Source organism: Chiloscyllium plagiosum, chromosome 1, assembly GCF_004010195.1.
Source record: "Chiloscyllium plagiosum isolate BGI_BamShark_2017 chromosome 1, ASM401019v2, whole genome shotgun sequence".
NCBI lineage: Eukaryota > Metazoa > Chordata > Chondrichthyes > Orectolobiformes > Hemiscylliidae > Chiloscyllium > Chiloscyllium plagiosum.
The window spans coordinates 42215974-42234257 of NC_057710.1; positions in this window are offsets into that span (position 1 = coordinate 42215974).

Here is an 18284-nt window from a genome sequence, read left to right on the forward strand (position 1 = left end):
TGTAGAGGAGACCGCATCGGGAGCAACGGATACAATAAGTGATATTGATGGATGTGCAGGTAAAACTTTGATGGATGTAGAAGGCTCCTTTAGGGCCTTGGATGGAGGTGAGGGAGGAGGTGTGGGTGCAGGTTTTGCAATTCCTGCGGTGGCATGGGAAGGTGCCAGGATGGGAGGGTGGGTTGTAGGGGGGCGTGGACCTGACCAGGTAGTCACGGAGGGAACTATCTTTGCGGAAGGCGGAAAGGGGTGGGAAGGGAAATATATCCCTGGTGGTGTGGTCTGTTTGGAGGTGGCGGACATGTCGGCAGATGATTTGGTTTATGTGAAGGTTAGTAGGGTGGAAGGTGAGCACCAGGGGCGTTCTGTTTTTGTTACGGTTGGAGGGGTGTGGTCTGAGGGCGGAGGTGCGGGATGTGGACGAGATGCATTGGAGGGCATCTTTAACCACGTGGGAAGGGAAATTGCGGTCTCTAAAGAAGGAGTGTGTTCTGTGGTGGAACTGGTCCTCCTGGGAGCAGATACGGCGGAGGCAGAGGAATTGGGAATACAGATGGCATTTTTGCAGGAGGTAGGGTGGAAGAGGTGTAATCCAGGTACCTGAGGGAGTCGGTGGGTTTGTAGAAAATGTCGGTGTCAAGTCGGTTGTCATTAATGGAGATGGAGAGGTCCAAGAAGGGGAGTGAGGTGTCAGAGATGGTCCAGGTAAATTTAAGGTCAGGGTGGAATGTGTTGGTGAAGTTGATGAATTGCTCAACCTCCTCGCGGGAGCATGAGGTGGTGCCAATGCAGTCATCAATGTAGCGGAGGAAGAGGTGGGGAGTGGTTCCGGTGTAATTACGGAAGATGGACTGTTCTACTTAGCCAACAAAGTGACAGGCATAGCTGGGGCCCATACGGGTGCCCATGGCTACCTCTTTGGTCTGGAGAAATGGGAGGATTCGAAGGAGAAATTGTTAAGGGTGAGGACCAGTTCGGCCAAAAGAATGAGAGTGTTGGTGGAAGGGTACTGTTGGGGACGTCGGGAGAGGAAGAGACGGAGAGCATGGAGGCCCTGTTCATGGCAGATGGAGGTGTAGAGGGATTGGATATCCATGGTGAAGATGAGGCATTGGGGGCCAGGGAAACGGAAATCTTGGAGAAGGTGGAGGGTGTGGTGGTGTCTCTAAAGTATGTGGGGAGTTCCTGGACTTGGGGGAATGAGTCCATCAATAGACTTAAACGTTAACTATTTCTCTCTCTGTAGATACTGCCAAGCTGCTGCATTTCTTCAGCACTTTCTGTTTTAATATCAGATCTCCAGCATCCACAGTGCATTGTTTTTATTTATAGGAGTGATGTATTGCATCCAGTGCAGCTGATAGGTGGTATCCGGTGTCTCAATGCTGGGCATGTTGGTCTGGGGTGGGACATTGATACCTGAGCACTTACTCTTCCATTTGATTTTCAGGATTTTGCAAAAGCTATGCTGGTGCTATTTATGGACTTGAGATGTCTGATTCCGTGTCCATATCGTTGATGGATATGGAAGGGAAGATTGTCTTGTAGACCATGAGCTTCTCACTGTCTTTCTCATCAAACATTTTGTTCCGCTGATGGTCAAAGACTGAGCTGGCACACTAGAGGGGATATCGCATTTCTTTGTCAATGCCGCCTCTCACTGAAAGAAGACTCTCAAGTTATGAGAATTGATCCATACTGTCTGTGGCTAAGCAGAGATCCTGATAGTTGGAGGAAATTCTGTGTAACAGTAGCTGATTGAACACCAGTTAGATTCATTCTCAGAGAAAGAGATGATGCTGAATCACATATTCACTGTCTTGAAATTGTTTTATCGAAAGCAATCATATATTTAAATCTTTGTGGATCAAATAAGGCATCTACATTGACAAAAAAAAGAGAGCTTATTGACTGACAGATGTTGCAATATCCAAATGCTAGATGCAAGCATCAATACCCAGGAAGATTAAAGGCAGAGTGAGGAACCTTTAGCAGATCTGAGTAATACAACAGAAGACCAAACTGGAACAACAGTAGATGAATGAATCTCTGGAATGCTCAAGGGACAACTAATAGATGCTTCTGTCATAACCTTTGAAATTTGAAATCTGGTCACTAAATTTTCAAACCTCCTAATACATTTCAAAAAGAAAAAAATCAGAACTTACAAATTTGGAAAACTTATTGATAATTTAAAACAACTTTTGCAATTTTTTTGTTATTTGTATATTGATTATTACATTTAATGAAAGGTGTGGTCTTTAATTGGAGGTTTGATTTGTTCATATAAACAGAGCAAATTGAAACATGTATGAACCACAATTTGCGACCCATGCTCTTGCATGCTAAATACCTAAATGCACTGCAATAACAGTTATCAACAGTAGAGTATAGTTAGTTGAAGAAAAATATACAGAAAATAAGTGATACAACGTCTGTCTGCCTACAGCTCAATTCCTTTTACATTAATAGCTAATAATTTACCATTTAGTTTCTTGCAGTGGGTAATCAAAACATTTTTAAAAATCTAATGTTTATCTCACCTATATCCTGCTGAACTTAGTTCATAATGGGCTTTCAATACAGGAAATCAGTGCTCCCACCTGAAACAGCAGTCTCATTAACATATTAAAATTATGGCGCTAAGTCATGGTTATCTTTTCATTTGGAATTCCACAAGATGGTGTCTGCTATGACACTACATTCATTGGAACTGGGCATTTAATGGCTAGCCAGTCATCCGCATGGCTCCACGTACATTGTCTCACCTGTTTGCTGTCCTTTAGTGCAACCCTCCCCCCATCACCCCAATAATATGTCTATTCCTTTTACAAGAGTAGAACAAAGATCAGCATCACAGAGGAGTTGTTGGATTTTATACTTCATTTCGCTCCCTTCTCCACCAGCTCCCCAAAGCTAATACAGTATTGAGTGAGCCACCTTCTCGCAATTGCATAGTTGCCAACCTCTCACATATTCAACCAGAAAAAGAGTTCAGGCCATCGCAGAGCTTCATTAACTCGGCAGTGCAATTGCTTGACTCAGACCTACTCAGTGACTATGGGTAGACACATGTGCTGAGGAATCTTGACAAACAATATTTTTACTGAGGTGTTTGAACCAGTTCACTGTGCATTCTAGTTTGAGAGGTTTTTTTTCTGTCTTGCTGAGTCTTATTGATTCATACATATCTTGACATGATACAAAATATAAGGGTTAAAATCAAATTACTCAAAAAAGCAACAAATGCTCATGTTGTTAATACTACACAGTGTGATTTGAAGCTGTGACTTTTCTCCTGCTCTGTTTCCAGTGCAAATACAGTTTTCATATGGTGTCAACCTACAGAATTCGACTTTATTTTCAGAGTAATGCAAAATTGAGTAATACTTCTTTCTCAGAAACCAAAAAATTCCCGTTGCTTTTAAATGGTCATGGGTCAACAATCTGTCAGATTAGTTCAATTAACCTTGTCAATTGGCATTTTGTAGAGCTGATTCTGGGAACTGGGAACTTTACAATTTGTTTCAGCAAAAGACTTTTCAAAGGCAAAAAAAATGTGAAGAGATAGAAATCAAGAGGCATTCAGTTAATTGCAATTATAATAACTTTTGTACTACATAATCTGACAACCTTATTGTAATGAGAAGCAGATTTAGTAAATCATGGACTGAAAGTCTAAATGGCCTAAGTGAGATTTTAATTTAATTAAACCATGAGGTAAAGTTACAATTTGAACTTTTCACATTTATGCAAATTACTCTCACTTAGATTATTAGCAATTTTGACCAAATGCTTACAAACTGGTGTGATGTTTTTATTAAAGGCCAAGTCCCATTTAAGTTTATTTACTCACTTTTCTTCCTCTCAAGCAAGCAGAAAGTATAAGAAACAGGAGCTGAGCAACCTACAACCAGTTAAGCTTACTTGCCATTTAATAAGATCACCTTCAACTTTATTATCCTGCCTGATCATCATATCCCTTCATTGTCTTACAGTCCAAATATCTATCAATGGCAGCCTTGAATATACTCATTGACTGGGTACCAACAGCTCCATATAGCAACACCCACAAGTACAACAATTGCACTGTTGCCATGGTGCGATGTTAACCCATGTCACCAGAACAATAGCCTTGGAATTACTAAGCTGGTTATAATATCACTAGGCCACTGCCACTATCACCTTTTAATAGCTCCTCAAGGTTTCAATGACATTTTAAAAGAAATATTATGAAACGTTTTGAACCTATCAATCAATCTATAAACTCTAAACCCAATGGTGAGTTATTTGTAGCTTTTGCAATTCAGCCAAACATTCATGATAACATATTAATAGCGTAAATATCAATAAAGAACATTATTGAACTGTATGGAAAATAGTAGTGATTTTATTTCTAACCTTTATCAGATGGTTTATGAAAGCTGTCGAGTGGCCTTTCTTTTTAACTCTCCCGCAAAAGAAGATTTCTTATCTGAGTCACATTAAGGACATTTCACTCAGCCACATTAGGGGCATTTAAACAGTCCTTGGATAAGCATATGGATGATGATGGGATAGTGTAGGGTCATGGGCTTAAATTAGTTCACAGGTTGGTGCAACATTGAAGGCCGAAGGGCCTGTTCTGTGCTGTACTGTTCTATGTTTTATGCTCTATGGGCAGCTGTAATTGCATTTTCAAGGGATCTCACACCTACCACACCACAATCTGTTTTATTTGTCACCGCAGCATCATTTATTTCTGAGACCCCCAGGCACTCAGGACTAAGTATCAGATATTGTACATTCCTCATACTTAACAACACCCCTTCCCCTAAAACCATTTACTTCTACACTTCTCTGGCTACTCAGCTGTGGTAGCCACATTACCCAAACACAATGCAATATAATCAGTGACATTCTGCTTTTGCAGGTCTAGGTTGTACTTGATTGCACCATCAGTAGAGGAGAACTGGAAGGAACAAGTCAATCTACATATTCTGAGCCCAACAGAGGAGATCATTGTTTGCACCGTGCAGCAGACTGATAAAAGCTCTTGGCATCTGGCATTACTGACAAGTTTGAGGATTGTAACATTTTCCTTTTTCAATCCTGGCTTACTGTCATCTTACTAAATGGCAAGATGTAAAAGCTCCTAGTTGTGTTAACTTGGACTTCTTGCTTCTCACACACCTATTCTTCATCTATTCTCATACCTAGTCAATCCTTTCTTTACTTTCTATTTTCTGACACCCAGGAACTGCCACTGTATAGTTACAACACACCTAGATAGAGGTGAAAGAATAAAAACACAACACTTAGGAAGGTGCTTCATCAATTGGACTGACACTTGAAATCACCAGCTCAGTTACTGACATTGGCAAAAATAGAGTTGAACCTGCAAGTGGTTAGTCACCGTATGAGACGACTACAGCTAGATTGCTGAAAAGGGTTATTTGTGTGCAAGCTCACCACAGAACGGATTCTGCTACTGAGGACTTTGGTGATGATTTGGTGAGATGGCACAGAAGACATTGCTGATGAGAATGCTTGGCAAATTGACTGACCAGCCAGAAGCGTCATGCCACTGTCAATGGACGTGAAGGTTTCCACCTTCAAATTGGCAGAGGGCATTGTGTAGAATGTCCTCTCTCTGAAGTCTGCCTCTGTTGTGAAAATGGTTTCAATAATGAGAACAGATTGGAGAAGTTGGGACTGTTCTTGAAGAGAAAAGATTTAATAAAAGGCTTCAAAGTCATGAAGGATCTAGATAAAGTAGATAGATCCTTAGAATTAGAGGGGGTAATTTCAGAACAGAAATCCGGAGACATTTCTTCAGCCAGAGAGTGGTGGGCCTGTGGAATTCATTGCCGCGGAGTGCAGTGGAGGCCAGGACGCTAAATGTCTTCAAGACAGAAATTGATGAATTCTTGATGTCACAAGGAATTAAGGGCTATGAGGAGAATGCGGGTAAGTGGAGTTGAAATGCCCATCAGCCGTGATTGAATGGCGGAATGGACTCGATGGGCCGAATGGCCTTACTTCCGCTCCTATGTCTTATGGTCTTATAGGGAGACACTATTCCTGCCCATAAAAGGATTGAGGACCAGATGACACAGTTTTAAGTCATTTTGCAAAATAAACAAATGCAAGATGAGAGAGAAAACAACATTTTCGCATAGCGAATGGTCTGAGATTGAAATGCACTGCCTGGAAGTTTATTGGGGATGGGTTCAATTGAGGAAACCAAGAGGGCATTGAGTGATTATTAAAATAGAAACTTTGTTGAAGTTTGCAGGGAATAGGCAGGACATTGGCACTTAGTCAAAATGCTCTGAGAACCAATGCAAGCATGACGAGCAGAATAGCCTCCTTCTATCCCATAAAAATTTTGTAATTCTGGTTCTGTGTAGCTTCTGCTCTATTTCTATAATGTTTCAGGCCGGATGCTTCAGAACTGTAGACCCATATATGTTTCAACCTTTGTGTGGACAGGCCTTGAAAACCTCTGCTGTTTTTGTGAGGATTCAGCGATCCTCCTTGTCAAATGCAACAACTCCAAAAAGCACTCCATGTTACTTCTGGAAACATTACACTATCAGTTAGTTTAAATCATCTGACCAGAAGTTTGGCGCATGGTCCCGTAAATAACACTCATAGTGGGTTGCTGTTTCAGCTGCCTGAATGTTCTTTGGGAAATGGCAGTTGAATATTTTAGTGTTATTCTTTATGTAACCTCAGGCATCAAGCAATTTAAGCTGTTGCACTGAAACCTATGGTGTACTGATAAGTTACCTTGTTGAATTTGCAATTCTAAAATAGTTAATCTGCAACCTGAGTATCATGGGGAGAAGCAGGGCACAAGTAACATCTGGGTTGATGCATGGAGGAAGAAGGGCTGATTACAATTGGCAGCTGTATTCTACTTTGTAATGGATCTGTAAAGTCTTCAAAACTTTGGACTTTGGACATGTCTTTTATATTCAGCCACAAATCAAGAACCAACCCTCTTTTTATTTGAAGAATGCTGAGCTCAAACCTAACTTGGGTGAAGAAGAATTCAAATTCCGTCCAAAAAATTGCTTTATAATATTGGAGAGAGTTATTAATGGTCAAATTGTAATAATACAACATACTGGCACTGCTCAGGGGCACAAACTAAACACTTACAAAATGCCTCAACAGCACTCATTATTGAATCTTTAAGGGAATTAGCTTAATAGCCAGAGAGAAACTTGAGGAACAAATATGTAGAGATTGCAGATAGCTGTAAGAATAATGTTATAATAGTGAGGGATTTTAACTTTTTGATAAGGTCCACATTACAGTCTTAAATGCATAAACGTAGATAAATCCCCAAAACCTGATCCCAGGACATTGTAGAAACCTAGGGGAGAAGTTGCGGGGCCCCTAGTGGAGATATTTGTATCATCGCCCACCCTGGGTGAGGTGCCAGAAGAATGGCTAATGTTTCATTATTTAAGAAAGGCTGCAAGAAAAAGCCAGGGAACTACAGACCGGTGAGCATAATGTCAGTGATGGGTACGTTTTTGGAGGGGATTCTGAGAGAGAGGATCTACGTGAATTTGGAAAGACAAGGATTGATTTGGGATAGTCAGTGTTGCTTTGTGTGTGGGAAATCATGTCTCACAAATTTGATTGAGTTTTTTGAAGAGGTGACTGAGAAGATAGATGAAGGCAGAGCAGTAGACATGGACTTTAGCATGGTCTGCGTCAAATTTCCGCATGGTAGACTGGTTAGTAAGGTTGGGTCATTTGGGATCCAGGGAGAGCTAGCCAACTGGACACAAAATTGGCTTAATGGTAGATGGTGGTAGAGGGTTGTTGTTCACTCTCTAGGTCTGTGACCAGTGGTGTGCTGGGTCCAATGTTATTTGTTATTTATATAAGTGATTTGGATGCAAATATAAGAGGCATGGTTAGTAAGTTTGCGGATGACACTAAAATTGGTGGTATAGTGGACAATGAAGAACTTTATCTCACAATAGAATGAGACTTTGATCAGATGGGCAAATGGGCCACGGAGAGGCAGAAGGAGTTTAATTCAGTTAAATGTGAGGTGTTGCATTTTGGTAAGGCCAACCAGGACAGGACTTATACCATTAATGGTAGGGCCCTGGGGAATGTAGCCAAGTAGAGTTGCAGATGCATTGTTTCTTGAAAGTGGAGTCACAGAGTGGTGAAGGAGGTGATTGGTACGCTAACCTTCATTAATCAATGTGTTGAGTATAAGAGTTGAGAGGTCATGTTGTGGCTGTACAGGACATTGGTTAGGCCACTTTTAGAATTCTAGTCTCTCTGCTATAGGAAAGATATTGTTAAATTTGAGAGGGTTCAGAAAAGATTTATAAGGATGTTGCGAGAGGCTGAATTGGCTGGGGCATTTTTCCCTGGAACATCGAAGGCTGAGGGGTGACTTTATGGGGGTTTATAAAATCATGAGGGGCATGATTGTGGTGAAGAGCCAAAGAGTTTTTCCCAGAGTAGGGGAGTCCAAAACTAGGGGTCATAGGTTCAAGGTGAGAGAGGAAAGATTTAAAAGGGACCTGAAGGGCAACATTCTTATGCAGAGGGTGGTGCATGTGTAGGAGGAGCTGTGATGTGAGGTGATGGAGGCAGGTACAATTACAACATTTAAAATGCATCTGGTTGGGTGTATGAATAGGAAGAGTTTAGGGGGATATGGGCCAAATGCTGGAAAATGGGGCTAGATAAGTTTGGAATATTTGGTTGTCGTGATCAGTTGGATCGAAGGATCCATGTCCATTCTGTTTAACTCAATGACCCCAGCCCCACTCTGCAACTAGATCCTCAACTCCTGATTCACAGACCACAATCAGTAAAGATAGGTGACAATACCTCCTCTACAATAAACCTCAGCACTGGTGCCCACAAGGCTCCGTTCTCAGCCCCTTGCAATACTCCTCATACACTCATGAGTGCATGGCCAAATTCTGCTCTAACCCCATTTACAAATTTGATGATGACACCATTGTAGTGGGTCAGATCTAAAAAAAAGATGAGACAGACTACAAGAAAGCTTAATGGCATGGTTAAAATACAACATTCTCCCCCTCAATGTCAGCAAAATGAACAAGCTGGTCATCGACTTCAGGAAGCTGACGTGCCCCTATCTGTATCAATGGTGCTGAGGTAGAAGCGGTCAAGAGCTTCAAGTTCCTTGAAGTAAATGTCACCAACTATTTATCCTGGTCCAGCCATGTCGGCGCTATATCACCTAAAAGCACACCAATGTTGCTATTTCCTCTGACGGCATGTCCACCAATGATTCTTACCAATTTTTATAGATGCACCATAGAAGGCATCCTATACATCTTGGTATGGCAACTGCTCTGCCTAACACCTCAAAAAAATACAGAGACTTGTGAACACAACTCAGTCTATCATGAAAAGCAGCCTCCCTTCCATTGATTCTGACGCCACTTCCTGTTGTCTTGGGAAAGCAGCCAACATAATCAAAGAACCCTCACAACCTGATATACGTCCTTGCACTCTCTTTCATCAGGCAGATGGTACAAACATTTGAAAACATGTATCAACAGATTCAAAAGCAGTTTCTTCCCTGCTGTTATCAGACTGATGAATGGACCTGTCTTATATTAAAGTTGATCTTTCTCCATACCTTCTCTGTAGCTGTAACATTATATTTTGCATTCTGTTCTAATACCCTGATGTGCTAATGTGAGATATGACTTGTCTAGTTAACACACAAAACAAGATGTTTCACTGTATCTCGTTACATGTGACAGTGATAAATCAAATCAAATTAAATCAGCTAATGGTAGGGCCCGGGGAGCATTGTCGAACAGAAATATGTAGAGGTGCCTGTTCACAGTTCCTTGAACGTGGCATCACAGGTAGACAGGATGGTGAAGAAGATATTTGGCATGCTTGCCTTCATTGGTCAGAGCATTGAATATAGGAATTAGGACTTCATGTTACAACTATAAAAGACATTGTAAGGCCACTTGGAGTACTGCATACAATTGCAGCACAGTGGCACAGTGGTTAGCACTGCTGCCTCACAGCGCCTGAGACCCAGGTTCAATTTCCGCCTCAGGCAACTGGCTGTGTGGAGTTTGCACATTCTCCCCGTGTCTGCGTGGGTTTCCTCCGGGTACTCCGGTTTCCTCCCACAGTCCAAAGATGTGCAGGTCAGGTGAATTGGCCATGCTAAATTGCCCGTAGTGTTAGGTAAGGGGTAAATGTGGGGTATGGGTGGGTTGCGCTTCGGCGGGTGGGTGTGGACTTGTTGGGCCGAAGGGCCTGTTTCCACACTGTAAGTGATCTAATCTAATTCTGATTGCCCTACTACAGAAAGGATGTTATTAAACTGGAAAGGATGCAAAGAAGATTACCAAAGATGTTACTAAGACTGGAAGTTTTGAGTTATAAGGAGAGGCTGGGTATGCTGGGACTTTTCTCCCTGAAGCATCAAAGGCTGAGGAGTGATCCTTTTAGAGGTTTATAAAATCAAGAGGAGCATAGATAAGGTGAATATTTAAGATCTTTTCCCCACGGTAGTTTTCACTGTCCCAAAGAACATCTGGGTGTGTGCCATTCCCAGAATGAAGTGCCAACCTGGGACTACCAGAGGGCTTTGCACTCCATTCAGAAGTTCACATTTCACATTTCCTCAATTTATATTTGAAAAATGGCCATTTATGAACAAAACTTATGATGTGGAGGTGCTGGGGTTAGACTGGGATAGACAAAGTCAGAAGTCATGTGACACCAGTTTATAGTCCAACCGGTTTATTTGAAATCACATGCTTTTGGAGTACTGCTCCTTCATCAGGTGAAGTGACAAAGGAGCAGCACTCTGAGAACAAAATTCAGACACCTCAGACTTTTCATTTCAAAGTATATCCAATACTTTGTTATTGAAAAATTAACTAAATTTAGAGTTTGATACAATAACTAAATTATATGTTACTTCCTGTTATGGAGGACTTAATAAATTAATACTGCATGCAACGACAGAGGGAAATTCTGACGCCATTGACTTTAGCAAACTGTGTGGTCACACAGCTGGAAGAAAGTCCTTCATTCACATCACAAATGAAGACAAATTGTAGCCATGTAAAGGAACAAAGCAACCCACAGGATTTCCAGCTCCAAATGTCGCCACAGTTGGTTGCAGTAAACATTTGGCCAAACTCATTCTCTTTCAGCCTAATCCTTAAGCTTGATCTCAAGCTTACCAAAATGCAAGTGGCCAAGGAGAAAGAAGTATTTTTTTTAAATAACTTGTTAACTCATTCATGTGTTGTCATGTGCTGGCTAAGCTAATGTATATTGTCCATCCCTAATTGCCCTTGAGAAGGTAATGCCCCGCTTTCTTGAATCTCTGCAGTCCACACATCCCACAGTACTTTAAGGAAAGGAGTTCCAGAATTCTAATCTAACAACAATGAAAGATCAGGTATTTCGTTCCAGTTGAGATGGTTTATGGCATGATGGGAACTTGCAGGTGATGGCATTCCCATGTAATTGTTGCTATTGTGCTTCTGGAATGTTCAATTAATGAGTTTACTATCAAAGGAACCTTTATGAGTTTATGAATGCTGTGAAAAAAAAGCATCTTGCTTTGACCTGGATTCTGTCAAGCTTCTTGAGTGTTGTTGGAGCTACACTCATCTAGGGAAATGGAGAATATTTCATCACACACCCCGCACAGTATTTGGGAGTCAGCAGGAAAGTTGCTCATCACATTATTCCTAGCCTTTGACCTTTCTTGTAGCAACAGTATTCATATGAGTGGACCTGTTCAGTTTCTAGTTGATGGTTTCCCCTTGGATGGTGATAGTCAGGGATTCATTGATGGTAAAGCCATTGTTGGTCAAGAAATCATTAATCATGTTCTCTTCGTGGGAGAAGGTTATTTCTTAATAATTTGTGACATGAATGTTACTTGCCATTCCTCTGCCTAAGCCTAGTTATTATTCAGGTCATGCTGCATACAGACATGGACTGCTTCAGTGTTTGAGGAGTCTCAAATTGTTCTGATCATCATGTAATCACCATTACCATTGCTGATCTTATGTTGAAGAGAAGGTATTTAATGAATTAGTTGAATATATTTGATAGTCAGACACTACCAAGAGTGACTATTACTGTGATGATGCAGAACTGAGGTAATTGGTTTCCAACAATCACAGTCATCTTCCTATTTGAGAGTTATGCCTTCAATTAGTTTCAAGTTTTCATCCCGATTCCCAATGTTTTGCTAGGGCTACTTGATTCCATACCAGGTCAAATGCTACCTTGATATCAAGGGTTGTCACTATCACCTCACGTCTAGTATTCAGCTCTTTTGTCCAAGTTTAGACTAAGGCTGAAATGAGGTCAGGAACTGAGTGTGCCTGTGGATCCCAGAGTGAGTATCATTGAACAAGCTGTTGTTAAGTAAGAGTCAATCTGTCTGTTGATGACACAGTTGACATCCATTCCATCACTTTTCTGATGATAAAGTAAACTAACAGGATGGTAATTAGCCCTGTTGAGTTTGCTCTGCTTTTTGTGGACAAGGCAATTTTTCCACATTGTCAGGAGGAGGCCACTGTGGTAGCTATTCTGGAAGAGCTTGGCTACTTCTGAAGTACAAGTCTTCAGTACAATTGATGGATTTCTGTCAGGACCCATAGTCATTGCAATATCAAATGTATTCAACCATTTGTTGATATCATGTGAATGAACTGAACTGGCTGGAAATTAGCATCTGTATCCTGAAGGCCTCAGGAAGAGACCAAGTGTAATAGTCCATGCGTGGAACTTCTGGGTGAAGATGATTGGAAATGGTACTTACGATATCCTGTCCTTTGCATTGATGTGCTTTATATATTCCCATAATTGAGGATGGGGATACTCATAGAGCCTTCTCCTCCAGTTAGTTGTTTATTAACCACCGCTTTTCATAATTAGGTGTGGCAAGACGATAGAGACTTAGATCCAATCTCTTGTTTGCAGGATCTCTTATTGTGTTTAATGCTTCTGCTGTTTGGCATGTAGATAAGCCTGTGCTATACTTCACCAGGTGGCTCACCTAATGTTTAAGTATGAGAAGTGCTGCTGTTGGCAAACCCTGTTGCACCCTTCACTGCTTACCCTGGTTTGATCTTCCCTCATTCCCTGACTTGATGATAATGAGAGAGTGGGGAGTAAGCTGAGCTATGAGGTTACAGATTCGAATTTCATACAATTCTGCTACTGCTATTACCTCACAGCACCTTATGGATGACCAGTTTTGAATTGCTTGGTCCACTCAAAATCTATACTTTATAGCATAGCGGTAATGACACATAGCACCACGGAGGGTATCCTCAATATGAAAACAGGACTTTGTCTCCACAATGACCATCTGGTGGTCACTCCTACAAACACAGTCATGAACAGATGTAGCTGTTGCAGGTATATTAGTGAGGTTAAGGTCAAATAAGGTTATACCTCTTATTTTCCTCACTGCTGATGCAGCACAAATCTATTAGCTATGTCCTTTAGGATTGGCAAACCCCATCCATGTTTAATGGTTTGAGTCAGAGCCAATTTTGCTAATAGACATTGCAGTCACCAAGCCAGAGTACATGTTGTGCTCTTGGCACCCTCAAGTGCTTCTTCCAATTGCTGTGCAACATGGAAGTATTCTGATTCATCCGCTGGGTGTTTGGGGCAGGAGATAATAATCATTTGAACATGAATTAGGAGCAGCAGTAGGCCATTTGGCCCCGTGAACCTGTCTCTTATTTAATAAAATACAAAAGTACATACACGGAGAAGGAGTTGTATTTGTAGTGATTGGGACCAACTGGATCTTATTGACTATGAGATCCTTGATTAGGGTTGTTAACCTGAGTCAATCAGGATAGTCCTGGCTGACCAATATAACCAGGAGATAGGTGTGTCAGGGTGGACTGAGTGCTGGAAGGGGCATGGGGCGGACTGAGAGCCGGAAGGGGCATAAGGGCGGGCTGCCTTAGAGTAGCCGGAAGGTGGGCTTGCTAGGTTGCTGGGGGTCTGTTTTTATGTAATTGGACTGTCTTGTATTTACAAATGTCATTATTATTGTTTTGTGGTGATTGAAAATGGGATTTGAGGTTTGTCCTCATTTCCATGAAAACTGATTGAATGGTGGGGTTCGGGGCCTGGCTTTGCCATTCCGCTCCCTTGTAAAATTGCTGGGTTTGTTTGTATACAGCTGTTAATGTTAATTGTTTTGTAAACTGTGTATTGTTTAATAAAATTTTAAAAATATATAACCAGAAAATAAACCAGGAGATTTAGGATCTCCTCAGTTCAGAGGACTGACTCTGAGCTGGCTAGGCCCACATGCAATATATTTAGCACAAGTAAATAAAAGGTGACATGGTGATAGGATACCGGCTATTGTGCAGTTTGTTTCAGTGGCGATGAGAGTGGGATTAGTGTCATAACCATGCAGAAGCACCTATCAGCTCAAAAGCAACTGGACTTCAAACAGGCACTACAACTGGCTCTGTCATTAGAAAATGGGGTAAATGGAGAATGAGAGCTACAAGCTATTCCAATGGTATTGGACTCCCTTACCTATCCGACTGAACTTGGGGAACACCACTTGGAGTGTAGGTGATCTCAGAACCTCAAGCAGGGCATATCCTGAGCAGAGGAACCCTAGGCCAGCCCACAGCAGAAAGCCTACAACAAAGCCAAGCCTTGGCCAAATGGCTAAACAGTTCTAAAAGTATCTGGGCCAGCAAGCCATTTTAGTTGCTGGCAGTATGCGGATTTGAGATAGAAAAGGGGTCCTCCAAGGCCTGACTTGAGTAAGAAAATTCATTTGAGAGGGGGTCAGTTGCAGACAGGACAGTTACAGCTTATATTGAATCAATCAGGAAGGTTTCTCACATGATGAAACAAAGGGATCGGTTAAAGTGTGTCTGCTTTAATGTAAGGAGTGTCTGGAATAAGAGTGACGAACTTAGAGCATGGATCAGTACTTGGGGTTACGGTGTTGTGGCCATAACGGAGACGTTGGTTTCACAGGGGCAGGAATGGTTGCTTGATGTTCCAGGGTTTAGAATGTTTAAAAAGAACAGGGAGGGTGGAAAAAGAGAGGAGGGGTGGGTAGCATTGCTAATCAGAGAGTGCATCACAGCTACAGAAACAAAGGTTGTTGAGGAAGGTTTGTCTACGGAGTCAGTATGGGTGGAAGTTAGGAACAGCAAGGGAATAGCCACCGCATTGGGGGTTTTCTACAGACCCCCTAATAACAGTAGAGAGATTGAAGATCTCATAGGCGGGCAGATTCTGGAAAAATGCAAAAGTAGCAGGGTTGTTGTTATGAGTGATTTCAACCTTCCCAATATCGACTGGAACCTCCTAAGTGCAGATGATTTGGATGGAGCCGTTTTTATCAGATGTGTACAGGTGTGTACTCAGTATGTAGACAGACCAATGAGGGGAGAGGCCATTTTGGATTTGGTGCTCCAGGACAGGTGTCAGATCTCGCAGTGGGAGAGCACTTTGGTGAAAGTGATCACAATTGCCTCACATTTAGCATAGCTTTGGAGAGGGAAAGGAGCAGTTACCGAGGGAAGATATTTAATTGGAGAAAAGTAAGTTATGACACTATCAGACAAGAGTTGGAAAGTACAGACTGGGAGCAATTGTTCCACAGAAAGGGCACAGCAGACATGTGGAGACTATTTAAGGAGCAGTTGTTGCGAGTGATGGACAAATTTGTTCCTTGGTGACAGGTAAGAAGGGGTAAGATTAAGGAACCTTGGATGACGAGAACAGAGGAGCTTCTCGTCAAAAGGAAAAAGGCAGCTTAGGTAAAGTGGTGGAAGCAAGGATCGAGCAGCTTTAGAGGATTACAGGCTTGCTAGAAAGGAGCTCAGAAATGGACTGAGAAGAGTCAGGAGGGGGCATGAAAAAGGCTTGGCAAGAAGGATTAGGGAGAACCCAAAGGCGTTTTACTCATACATGAGGAATAAGAGAATGATCAGGGAGAAGGTAGGGCCGATTAGGGATAGTGGAGAGAACTTGTGCATGGAGTCTGAGTAGATAGGGAAAGCCCTGAATGAGTTTTTTGCTTCAGTTTTCACCAAGGAAAGGGAACTTGTTTAAATGAAAACTTAGTGGAGCTGGGATACAGCCTTGACCAGATCAAGATTGATGAGGTTGATGTGCTAGAAACTTTGGAAAACATTAAGATTGATAAGTCCCCAGGGGCAGACCAGATTTATCCTAGGCTGCTCCGGGAAGCAGGAAGTGGGAAATGAGGTTACTAAGCCACTGGCAAGGATATTTGCCTCCTCACTCTCCACGGGAGTCATACCGGAGGGTTGGAAGGAGTCGAATGTTGTTCTACTTTTCAAGAAGGTTAATAGGGAAATCCCTGGCAATTACAGACCAGTCAGTCTCACGTCTGTGGTCAGCAAAGTTTTGGAAATAATTCTAAGGGATAGGATTTATGACTATTTGGCAAAGCATAGTATGATTAAAAGCAGTCAACACAGCTTTGTGAGGGGCAGGTCATGTCTCACAAATCTTATTGAGTTCTTTGAGGAGGTATCAAGACAGGTCAACGACGGTCGAGCAGTGGATGTGGTGTATATGGATTTCAGCAAGACATTTGATTGGGTTCCCAATGGTAGGCTCATTCATAAAGTCAGGAAGTATGGGATACAGGGAGATTTGGCTATCTGGATTCAGAATTGGCTGGCTGACAGAAGGCAGAGAGTGGTTGTAGATGAAAAGTATTCTGCCTGGAAGACAGTATTGAGTGGGGTCCTGCAGGGCTCTGTTCTTGGGCCTCTGCTCTTTGTAGTTTTTATAAATGACTTGGTTGAGGAGGTTGAGGGGTGATGCATTTTGGAAGGTTGAACTCGAATGCTGAATATAGGATTAGAGACAGGATTCTTGGAGGTGTGGAGGAACAGAGGGATCTTGGTGTTCAAGTACATAGATCCCTCAAAGTTGCCACCCAAGTGGATAGGGTTGTTAAGAAAGCAGATGGTGTTTTGGCTTTCATTAACAGGGGTATTGAGTTTAAGAGCCGCAAGATTTTGCTGCAGCTCAACAAGTATCTGGTGAGACCACACTTGGAATATTGAGTCCAGTTCTGGTTGCCCTACTATAGGTAAGATACAGAGGCTTTGGAGAGGGTGCAAAGAAGGTTTACCAGGATGCTACCTGGACTGGAGGGCTTGCCTTATGAAGAAAGGTTGAATAAGCTCAGACTTTTCTTTCTGGAGAGAAGGAGGAAGAGAGGAGACCTGATAGAGGTGTACAAAATAATGAAATGAATGGATAGAATCAATGTCCAGAGACTTTTTCCCAGGGCAGGATTGACTGGTACGAGAAGTCATAGTTTGAAGATATTAGGAGGAAGGTATAAAGGAGACATCATAGGTAGGTTTTTTACACAGAGAGTTGTGAATGCATGGAATGCTTTGCCAGCTGTGGTGGTGGAAGCAGAGACATTGGGGACATTTAAGCGACTGCTGGACATGCACATGGATAGCAGTGAGTTGAGGGGTGCGTAGGTTAAGTTACTATATTTTACATTAGGATTAAGTCTCGGCACAACATTGTGGGCCTGTGCCTGTTCTGTACTGTACTTTTTTATGTTCTATGTTCTATGAAGCCAAATGCCTTGAGTCACCTCCCATTGGTAGATACTTCACTGGTAATGCCTTCCGTGGAAGAGTATGTTTTGGTTTTAAACTTCCTGGACACCCTTCCAGTCACCGCTGACAATATCTGACTATGCACACAAAAAGCTCCTATCCTAGCGAAACTAAAACAGCTGGTGGTAATGGGGTAGCAGAAGAGCCATTGCAACAGGATTGAAACCTTTCTGGATCCAACGAGACCAGATTACCGTAGAGCATGACATAATATTATGGAGAGAAAGGTTGAATGTCCCAAGTTGATTGCCACTATATACTGGCTGAACTCCACCAGGTTCATCCCGGATGAAGGTGCTAGCAAGAAGCTATGTCTTGTGGCCAGGGTTGGATGCATTGTGAGGCATGCCCAAAGTGCCAAAAAGGTCAAAAGTTGTCACTTGGGCACCCTCACATTCCTTGGAGAAAGTGAGGACTGCAGATGCTGGAGTACCAGAGTTGAAAAATGTGGTGGTGGAAAGACACAGCAGGCCAGGCAGCATCCGAGGACCAGGAGAATCGACATTTCAGGCATATGCCCTTCTTCAGGAATGAGGATGGTGTGCCAAGCGGGCTGAGATAAAAGGTAGGGGGGAGGGAGTTTGGGGGAGGGGC